Here is a 10,280-nt window from a genome sequence, read left to right as displayed (position 1 = left end):
GTGCCGGTGGTTGTACTGCCTTTTGCGGTGGCGGTGGCGGAGGTGGTGGCAGTTGCGCTGCTACAGTTAGATGTTTCGACTTGATCCTACTACTAGGATCAACTTGATTGTTCAACGGTTCTTGCATTGGCCGATTTGAATTTCGAGGGTTGCGAGTATTATTAGCAAGAGGAATATGTCGACTATTTGGTCTGCTTCTTGTGCTTACCATCTTGATTGTTTCACGTGATAATGAATTCTAAATTTCCCACGACGGCGAGCCTAATTATGTTTTGACGAGAAACCGCTTCAACACAAAGAGAGCAATGGTAAAAAACACATTAAGAAACAGAGGAATTTGATGTTGGGGGAGATGAAACTGAACCAAATAATGGCTGCCTACATACCCAAGATCTATTCTCTAGGGATCAAGTTTCCACGTAGTTCCTTATGAAAAATAATGTGGTATTTATATAGGTAGAGTAGAGAGTCCTTGTAGCTCAAGTAATCTTGTTGCTTGAGTAATTGTGATAGAATATAACTGTCAACTGATAATTATCTCTTTGATAAGAAATGAATCTGGACATAAATCAATGTACATTAGTGGCAAGCCATGTGGCTAAGGTTCAGCCTTAGACACATGAGTTAATGGGCATGTACATTGATCAATGATATTGCGAATTGGGCTTTAGCCCTATTGATTAAACGAATAAAATAGAGACCCCTACTAATGAACGTTTGCCACGTAGGTGGGGGTCGAAACAACTACCTATTGTGTAGTAGAAGATTTTGAGTTTTACTTATAAGCTTATTTCAGATTTGATAGCCAGTATTAAGTTATCAACTCAATTGTCCAGTTTAATTTTTTACTTGACATTATTATTATTTTTTTATTATTTATTATTTTTGTTTTTATGAATTCTTTAATTTAAATATATATTCACTCTCTTCCAGTGTATTTCCTGGCTATTATGGTACTTCGTAAGGTCATACTATCGTAAGTAGTGTCTGTAAAAACACATATGGTGCTTGCTATTGCAAATGGCGCCTATGGTGCATATAGTTGTCATTACTTAATTTAGGCTGTTTTGTCCTATGCTTCTCCATAGTTCTCAGGATATTTAATTTTTAACTTTGATTTTTTTATTTCATTTTTGAATCCTGTTATGCACAAGGTTAGAGTTCTCCTTTGATTTATTTGATGCAAGCTATTGTTTGCGTGGATTGTCGATTTATTAACCAGGAAAACCATGAAGACCTTGAAATTAGTTGGGCATTGGCTAGATCAAATTTCGCTGCTGCGGGTGATCATGTAAGAATATTATCTGTGCCATTTGAGAAGTGAAAGTCTTATGTGTTTGTATTTCATATTGCACAAAGTCCTTTAAATGTCTTTAATGTTAGCTTCTAGAATTGTTTACGCTAGAGAAAAGGGGTTGGAAAGAGGGCTAAGAGAAGTTTAGACAGCAGTGGGTTGGTTAGAGAAGAAGAAGGAGAGATGGGAGCGAAGAAGAAGGGGATTGATGGTTTCTATTTATTACAATGATGTTTTCATTCAATTTGTTTATATTTTTATTTTATTTTTTCGGTTTATTAGTTTGAGTAAAGTTGTTTATTAGTATGATTGTGAAAGTGATGGAGGAAAAGATGAAAATGGAAAAGGAAGTGGCTGAAAGTAGATGTGTTAAGTTGTCGAATGAGATTGAGGTGAAGAAGAAAGAGATTGTTGATGTTAGGGAAAAGCTACAGGAGATGGAGGTTAAAAAGATTGGTCTTGAAGATGAAATTTGGGAACATAAGAGAATGTGTAATGAGCTCAAAGAGAAAGTTATCCATTTAGAAGAAGATTACAAAGTTGTATGTGAAAGAGAGAGGCGATCACAGGTTAGAATTGTTAAATTGTCTGATGAACTTAATAAGATGAATAAAAACGAAAGAGAAATATTGGTTGTACTCAAGAAAGAGAATAGAGACCTTGAATATGCGAAAAGACGGAGCAAAGAATGAGATTGAGGTTTGGAAGAGAAGGATTAATGAGCTTGAAACAAATCGTGGAATGAAAACTATTAGTTTACCCCAGGTGAAAATCAAAGAAGAAGGTGCGAACTGTGATGCGAAAAGATGTGCAGAGAATAAGATTGAGGTACCCAAGAGAAGGTTTAGAGAGCAAGCAACCAATTGTGGATTGAAAAGTGTTGGTTTCCCCAAGGTGAATGTCAAAGAGGAAGCTCTTAACTGTGATCCAAAGGTTTATGCTTCTGGAAATTCAGATTTTGCTTCCCCTTTTTCGGCCAAAGCAGGTAGAATTACACAACTTGCAGGTATTATTGAACAAAACTTACTTTCTAATTGACTGGTAGTAAGCTATGTTTGGTAGAAGAGGTTTTATTTACCGAGTTTTCTTTTGCAGAGGAAAGGAAGAAGAATGAAACTATACAAAGGCTTATTCCAACTGAATTCAACAACACTGGCAAAGGCATTTCTTTATCCCATGCCAATATAAGAAAGGAGGAGAATGAAATCAGTAAGTTTTTGAGTGAGTTCCGCAAATTGAAAGGCAATAACTGAAATGAAAATTAGAGACAAGACACTTTCTAAATTCGAAAAGGATCTTTGCTGTGTGCAGAAGTGTTTTTTATACTCTCTGTTAGCAACATATTTTTTGAGGGAACTCTTAGAAGCTATTGCATTCCAAAAATCAAGGGCTTAACAAATCATATACTTGGAGGTATGGCTAAGGAAAGTCTTTGTTATACATCAACATAAATTTTTCTTAAAGTATATACGTGCTTAGTTTGCTTTATTGGAACTGCAATTACTCTTATTTCTCACTCATTCACAATTATGAAATCAAATTGCTGATTAATTATCTCTTTTATATAATTTTTGGAGCTGATTTAGGAATTATTTTGTCCTTGCCATTTTTCTTAATGAAAATATTCTTTCATTAAAAGTCCTTGGTTATGCATTCATATCTTAATGCCGCCATGTTGGATTAGGAATTAATTTATTAATTAAAGGTCTTAATTGTGAAAACCCTTCATGTGCTAACCCTTGGTTATATAAAGTCTATTGTATACAACAAAAAAATCTTTTGGTTATCAAATTTTATTGGATGTTGTAGAATTAATTTAATGCAATTTATATTATACTTATTTGGTTTGTGAGGCACAATAGTTTTCTTACAATTTTGTGCAAAATTAGAGTCCTGGAGAATGACTTGAAATTGAAATTCAGGTTCCCAACTGCGTACACGAACTTGCCCAACCAGGATGAAGATATGGTTACTTACAAGAGATAAGAAAGAGACTACAATCGATCTATATAGGGTACGAATTGTTTTCTTACGGAGTTCATTTCTCATTGTTAGTTGTGTGGTACTACACTTACCTTCAGAAAGAGTTGAACACGCTACAATTTTTTTTGTTCAAATCCAATGGCTAAACGGATGGAAATTGTCGTTACTTAATAATAAACGTATATTCATAGTGGTATATATGATGTTTTAATTTTTTTAAAATATGTTTGTGATTGACAGATTCATGTTGCAGTTTTTTTTTAACTCTATAAATAACTTTTCTATTGATAAATAGAAGAGGTCCGACAAAAAAAATGGAGGGAGAGAAAAAGAAAAATAATAGGAAGCCTAAAGTTGCACCTATACATGTTCTTAAATACAAAGTAAGTCACTTCGGATCCTCCATTTTATATAACAATATAGGCCTTCCAACAGAGTGCTCACTATGGTTTGGCCCTAGGATAACTCTATGGTTAGCTTACGAATCAACAACAAAGTTGACCTCTCTCCACGTAGAATATATGACTACAGGATTCATGGATCCAATTATTCGACATCACATGCTCCTCAGCTCTTAAGGGACCACCTTACCACAAAAAATATGAGCCATAGCAATAGAATCTACTTCAATCCTTAGATCCAGCCATCCCCCACTTTCTACTCTTTCCATCGATTGGCACCAAATAGTTAAGAAAACTGTATTATTTTTTGTTGTAACTCATTGTTGTATTTTGTGTTCTTAGCTCATACGATATCAGATTTCTTTTGATAATTTATTCATCAATTTTTTTTTTTCGTTTGCAAATTTGCGTATTGTGTGAACATGATATATTATGGGTAAGCTTAAGTTTGTGGCAACTTCTTATTTTGTCCTAAAATGTTAGAACTAAAAGATTTATAAGGGTATGCTCAACAAGGATTAGATAGTCCCATGGCATAATAGTTTTGATCCAGGAGATTGAGCTTTATTTTAACCAAAAAAGGGTTGATACAGGATTTCCCATTGTTCTAACTTTAGGGAGTTGCCACATTAGTTAAATGGAAATAAGGAAAAAAACATAAAAGACCAAAATGATGTAGTAATTCATTATGCTAGAGTGCGAGGACAAGTTCGAGTTTAAAGGGTGAATGAATCTCAGGTTTGCTATTATGTTCTATTATTGGTGATCAAATACAGTTTTCTTAATGCATCCTCACTACGTAGATGTTTCCTTCTTACAGGTGGGTAGGAGACTCTGCATGCAAGGAAGCGACAACAAGTTCGAGCTGAGAATGTTATTGGACATGAAGTATGTGTATAGAAACTTTTCCAAGATTGTACCTAAAAACTAAATGATACATTTTCTCCCCTCTCATAAAAACTCATTTTACATGTTGTCAAGCTATCATTGAGTATGTATTATCTACTCCTCTCATTTGCAGTTGAATGTAGAAATTCATGGGGTCAAGGATGCGCAAGAAAATTCGAACTCAAATGGTGCATAAAATTGAGGTACACGCTTATTTTTATGGGGAATGTTTGTGTATTGCAATGCTATCACGTCTTAATATTTATATTGAGCTAAACAAAGATAAAATTGGAAGTAGTAGGGTGTAAACTGTGACAGACTCTTTTGGCCTTAATATAGAGTACTAAAATATTTACTAGGAATTTGTTCAATTCGTCGGAAAGGCGACGGCTAACTGTCTTGAATTTAGATATTTGAAAAGCTGAATGCTCATTATGTTAACTTCCGGGAATTGCGTGTTTTGTGATTCAAATATCTGTATAAATAGGATGATATAGTCTTTAGGGAGTCAGCCTATAGAAACAATTTGAAACTGTTATTACTTGCTATAGTTAGTGTTATTTTCTTTGTAAGGTGAGATCAGAGTTTGCCCACCATTCAGTTGTATTTCAGGGTATTTTCTTCCTTAATGATATTTGTAAACCTCAAATGTGTTCATATTGAAGCTTTTAGATCTTGATGTGTATTTGTCCATTTTCAAGGGAATGGTTGCAGTGGAATCTTAGTTACCACATTGTAGGTTATGTGATCATTTATTTGTAGGTTGGGTAATTTTTCTGATAGAGTTTGTTCCTTGGACGACCTTTCTGAACCTTCGATGTTTTTAGCTATAAAAGAATAGGCTTCCCTATTGCACGTTGAATGTGAGGTCATGAAGATGAATCTGTAGGTTGCATCTCTTCTTAAAGTGTTTCTCTATACACCTTTGGTCTGAACTGATGAATGACGTCCTTACCATTTATCGAAATGGACCTGATGCAGCTAATAGCGTGGAAGGTTGAATTATAGGAAGGGTTATAGTCAGATGTGGTGGCTAACATGTTAAGTTCTGAGTAGTGCAATTGGATTAGAATTAACATAAGACATGTTTGTTATATAAATTTACTAGCTTCGCAGCACTATAAGCATATATGATTTCCTTCATTTTGTTTCTTTCATCATTGAATTTAAAAGATTACTCACTTCATTGTACAAATACTTCATGCAAATACAGTTGTTCAATATATTTACCATTTTTATACATGTACATGAAAATAACGCTTTGCCGCCATTTCATCCTACTGCCACCAAACCTTTACTTATCACTTTCTCAGCAGATGCTACTCTACCAAAGCACCATAATATGGCACGATTTCAAGCATCGAGTCTTACCACATCAATTTGGGAGAGGCAGCCAGCGTCCATGCATGTATTTATATGTAATTATTTGTGTTTTTAGGCCGACCAATTCAGAACATGCTATGTGTGCCGAGCAACAATTTATGGAGATTGAGGAGGTATTGAACATAAGTGATCAGTTCAGATGAAATTAGTAGGGTGAGATGTTAGTAAAAGTGACAATGATTTCCCTTGAATGTCAGAGAGATCAACTTAAACATCCAAAATATTGACGAGGAAATGGTGGTAAAAGAGATTTTGAGACATTGGAACCATAGTTTGTTGTTGTGGTTGTTTTGGCTCTACACGACTACACTCATATAAGAACTGTAAAGGATCTAATGGGATCTGGAAGCGGCTGTAAACTAATGGCAGCGGCGAAGTCAAAAGGTCGGTTGGGCTTTGTGAGTGAGATGTTTTAATGTAAATAAGAAGATGACTTATATTTATTTTTTTAGTTCACTGAAAGTTAACCATTAAAAGTATCAAAAAAAATGTGTAGATGAGATTTTCTTTTTCTTTGGAACTCAGACAACGTGGAAGTGTTTTCAATATGCTGAAGTGTGTTGATAGTTCCATTTTGAGACCTATCGTAATCTGATAGATGTGTTTGCATTCTTCGAAGCCTAACAAGACGTATGGAAGCAGTCACTACAAGTACTTTAGAGTCCCATAGCAAGAAACACATCTTTTTCTGTCACCTAGAAGAAACTAGAAGAGCTAAATTTGATTGTTATCCTTGCTTCAATCTTGGGTTGTTTGTAATAATCAGAGTCCATATATCTAAACTTTTACTATACATTTGATGGATCAACTGCAATAAATTTTTTTCGCTTTTTATAACTTACCATATGTGATAAGTGGAAACATGGTACCTAACAAAAAACAAAGTGCAAAGGTGGCGACTTCTAATTACTTTGTGCTGCCAAAAAAAAAAAAAAAAAAAAACTATACAATTATTATCCCTATTTGAAATATTGAAATGTTATACATTATTTACCTACTTCCAAATGCTTTCGCTGAATTATTGATAAATTTTGTAAAAGTAAATTAATCTACATCAGTGTTGTTTTTTAGTGCATTACATTTCCCAAGTTGCCTACATTATAAATTTTATTTTCCATTACAAATATTGCATGTGTAATTTTATGTTACACGCTAAAAAAATGAGCATATTAACACCAACGTAGTCAATCCTTTAACTACTCACCATACGTACGCTAACCTTACTCGAAACGCACATTTACAATTATCAATCTAACAAAACAGAGCTGTTTCCTGACTCCGGCTGGGATTTGTTTTGAAGGGGTATAAATCTACGGTCGTGACGAGTACCACGATGGCAGCCGCCGTAAATTAATTAGATCATTAATTCTGAAATTAAACAGAAAAATCCTTCGTTTTCTCCAGACTTAAACCACAATTAATTAGACCGTGGTTCTCTTCGTTCTCTCTCTACAACTTCATCTGACAAAAAAAAAACACTTTTCTCCTTGCGCTTGGTACTCTCGCAACTCACATGTAACTCACATGTAAGTTTCACTTCTTCTTCTTCTTGATTGATAGCATATGACTCAGAATTGGAGTCTGTGAGAATTTCATTTCCAGTCATGGCTTGCGCATTCATAGTAGCTGACTATCCCTATTGGTTTTACAGAGTGACGACGAAATTCTTCAAAAAGTGATTCAGATGGGATTTGACAGAAGCCACTTCATTGATTCTCTTCATAACAGAGTACAAAACGAGGTATCTATAATCCCGATTATTGTAGATTTTTGTTTTGGTTTTTGCATTTATGATTGCTAACTCTTCATGCTCATTTTAGGCAACTGTTGCATATAATTTGTTGTTTGCTAAATGCTTTCGATCCACCTGCGGATATATTGCTTTCTTTATTCTACTGGAAGCTGATCATTTTTTAAAAAAAAAATCTTTATATAATAGGTTAATCTGCTCGAAAAACTTTGTTAGATCACTACACAAGAAGACATACATTTTTAGCTTATGTTCGACATGTTTCATACTTCATGCCATCAATTACATCCTTGGGCTGAGGCCCTGACCATAGAAACAAATTAAATATCTCAATATTGATTTTTTTTTTAGTTATTAATTTTAGATTTATTTGATATTTGTTGATATTCGACTGAAGGGTGGTGAGGATAGAGGAGCTTAACCAAACTTTGGTTTTTTATGCAGGTAGTAAAGCCCAGGGAAGAAGGATTGCCTAATGTAACTTTTGAATATTCATCAGCTAAGTAAGCCATTTTTGTTATCTGTGAAAGCAATCCAATCCAATGTATACAAATAGAAGCCAAAGAACGAGTTTGTAGTTCGCTTTCTGCCATTCTATTTAGCCTAATAGAGTAATTTAGATGTGTGAACAATTTCTTTTAAGGTGACACAACTTTTGGCCGGCGAATGGCCAGAGTCTAACAGGCTAAGCACCGCAAGCGCATCTCTGCTTTGCATAAGTGCATACATAGTTACATACACGCCACAGAGAACAATGGCTTCACAACCTTTCCACACCAATTTGTTTTCTTGACACTTAAATGTACAAAATAAAAGGACACTGGGTAGGCAAAAAACTGTTGAATATATCCAAATTAGATTTTGATCACCCTCAGTTACTCTAGAGAGTTGATCAATTTGCTATTGCTGTAGAGTTCTGATGGCGATATAATAGATTGTGTTCTATCTCATCAACAACTAGCTTTTGATCACCCTCATCAACACGTGTGGGAACAATAAACCATATTTTTTTTCCCATAAACCCTTCAGTTCTCTATCTTCTAAAACGCGATTAGGTATAAATTAGTGAAATTAAACCCAAAAAAGAACCTTTTGTTTTCTCCAAACTTGCAAAAACCCTTCGCTCGGTCTGCGTTTTCTTTTTTTCACTTGAGAGTTTTTCGTGGTTGCACTTATTACTTCAACAACTGAATTTTTTACTTCAACACGTGTAGTGTTAATCTTTGCTCCACAATTTGCAGGTTGAGTGCGATATTACTGAATTAGGCTCTTGACTCAACCAATTTGGGTAACATTCCTTCCTTATAACTACACATTTTGTTTCTTGCAATCATTACTCTTAGGTGAGATTTGGATTTTCTTGCAAAATGTGAATGTGACCAGATAGCTTGTGGTTTATCCTTAATGATAAGTGTGCATAAGCAAATGGATACGTCGGTTTCCTAGAATCCTTATGGTAGTGGATTTGATGTACTAAAATTGACACGGTGTTCATTGTATGTTAAATGAATCCTTTCATCGTCAATAATTCATGTTGGTCAAGAGCTAATTATACACTGAGCCTTATTGGATTGTCTTAGGAGCTGAAATTGGATGGATGGAATCTAAGTGTAGTACTGTGTGTATATTATTTTTTATTATTATTACCTTTTTGGTCATTATTCTGATTTTGACCTCTTTATTTTGTGCCAAAAAAAAACTTTATGGTTATTTGTGGAATTTTAAAACTTTGCATACGTACACATACTTAAACGTTGGAACTTTTGCTAGCATTATGCTTGGTGCAATGATGCTGGGTGTAGAAAATGCTCTATATGACTTCTTGATTTAGTATATTTCTTACTGTTTATTTGGTCTTACTACCCTTATTTGATTCGTGAAGTTTGATGCCAACGCCCCTTTTGCTCATGAAATTATTTACGTTGCTTGGTGAATCATTTCTTTTACAACGAATTACCAAGCGCCAATCAAATATCAGTCACCCACTTCGGCTCCTCTTCTTCTCCATATATTGTTTATAATAGCTCAATTAAACAAAAAAAAAAACCTTTAACTCTTCGCTTCTTCGCCGTCTCCAGACTACTTCTTCCAATGTATATTCTTTCTCATGCCTAAAAGATTCAAGTCGTTGTCTTCTTCCCTTAAGCTTGCGCCCCGATAGTTCTTCATAAATTGTGCCGCATGGTGAGCAAACTCCACTTTCTAATCTTATATTTGGTTTTTTCCTATCTCAAATCGTTTGGACTACCCTACTCCAACTGAGAAGCTTTCATGAAATCAAAGGTTTGTACACTCTTTCTTATGTATGTGGGAAATTGATTAACCACCTTCCTAACCATGAACTATGGTACACTCATTGATTTATTCTATTTGCAGCTATCGTTTATTGATTTATTCTATTTATAAGGGTTCGTTTATACCAATTACATCGTTTACTATTTCATGAAAAAAAAACCAATAAAAAAATAGGAAGCAATTGGTGTCACAGCACACATACGTAGTGATAATATGCCTACAATCGATTTTTTTTGTTTGTTGATCATGTCGCTTCCTACGGCGTGCTTCTCCATTTATAGTCACG

This window comes from Coptis chinensis, chromosome 1 (assembly GCF_015680905.1).
Source record: "Coptis chinensis isolate HL-2020 chromosome 1, ASM1568090v1, whole genome shotgun sequence".
In the NCBI taxonomy this organism is placed as follows: Eukaryota; Viridiplantae; Streptophyta; class Magnoliopsida; order Ranunculales; family Ranunculaceae; genus Coptis; species Coptis chinensis.
The sequence above is the reverse complement of the archived record's forward strand: the minus strand, read 5'-3'. Positions refer to the sequence as shown.